Here is a 1,359-nt window from a genome sequence, read left to right as displayed (position 1 = left end):
AGAGTCGGACACGCCTGAGCAACTGAACTGAACTGAACTACACATATATGTACCTATGTGGAAGAACCTCAGTTCCATGTGGTGAATGTGGTGAATGAAAGACTCCAGAGACAAAGGAGCACAAGTTGGACAATTCCATTTCTATGAAGAACAAAAATAGATGAAACTATCTGTGGCGACAGAAGACAGAAGGGTAGTTGCCTCTTTTTGTGTTATTTTTTAATTGGAGGATAATTGCTTACAACGTTGTGCTATTTTCTGCCATACGACAACATGAATCAGCCATAGGTATACATATGTCCCTCCCTCTCAAACCATCCTCCCACCCCATCCCACCCCTATAGAGCACTGGGTTGAGCTCCCTGTGTCATACAGCAAATTCCAACTGGTTATCTATTTTACGTATGGTTATCTATTTTAGCTATGGCAATGTATAGGTTTCAGTGCTACTCTCTCGGTTCATCCCACCTTTTCCTCCCCCAGCTGTGGCCACAAGTCTGTACTCTATATATCTGAATCTCTATTCCTATGCTGCAAATAGATTAATCAGTATCAGTTTTCTAGACTTCATATATGTATGTTGCTGTTATTGTTTAGACATTAAATCTTGTCTGACTCTGCAGCCCGCCAAGTTCCTCTCTCCATGCGATTCTCCAGGCAAGAATACTAGAGTGGGTTGCTGTTTCCTTCTCCAGGGGATCTTCCCGACCCAGGGATGAAACCTACGTCTGTTATGTCTCCTGAATTGGCAGGTAGGTTCTTTATCACTAGCACCACCTGGGAAGCTATATATACAGTAATATATATGCACTACTTCACGAATTTGCCTGTCATCCTTGCAGAAGGGCCACATTAATATTTTTTATATTGTTCCAGTTTTTTAGTATATGTGCTGCTGAAGCAAGCACGAGTAGTCGCCTCTTGATTGGGCAACGGAAATGGTCAGTGTCTTGATCTGAGTGGTGATCCCCCAAGTGGAGACATAGGTCAAAGTCTTTAAAGTGCCCACTTAAGATCTGTGCACCTTATCATGTTTCATACCTAGGTAAATATTTTTTAAAAGCTTTGAAAAACATTTTGAGGCATACAGTCACTTGACCCAGGACTTGGAGACTAAGTCTGCCACGCACAGGCAGAGCAGGCTCCACGGCTGACACCTTGCTCCAGCCCCAGTCACCTCCTGTGACAATACATTTTTAAAGATGTCTGGCGTGGTATTTGTCACCCCACAAAGGCTCTGCCAGAAATCTGCCACTCCTCCATCAAAAGGTACTGTCCAGGCCCTGCCCTGCCCTGGCACCCTCAGTCTGGGCGAGCCAGTGACGGTTTTGACCAACAGAGTGTGACAGCATTGACACT

At 44.4% G+C, this 1,359-nt stretch overlaps 1 non-coding gene across 1 annotated transcript; it reads right to left on the bottom strand.

Annotated features, from left to right (window-relative positions):
- Positions 1 to 799: 799 nt before the first annotated feature.
- Positions 800 to 908, bottom strand: LOC138438436 (U6 spliceosomal RNA). The gene has a single exon (XR_011256369.1). It is a non-coding gene; the product is annotated as a U6 spliceosomal RNA (small nuclear RNA).
- Between the last annotated feature and the right edge of the window lie 451 nt (positions 909 to 1,359).

Source organism: Ovis canadensis, chromosome 3, assembly GCF_042477335.2.
Source record: "Ovis canadensis isolate MfBH-ARS-UI-01 breed Bighorn chromosome 3, ARS-UI_OviCan_v2, whole genome shotgun sequence".
NCBI lineage: Eukaryota > Metazoa > Chordata > Mammalia > Artiodactyla > Bovidae > Ovis > Ovis canadensis.
The sequence above is the reverse complement of the archived record's forward strand: the minus strand, read 5'-3'. Positions and strand labels throughout refer to the sequence as shown.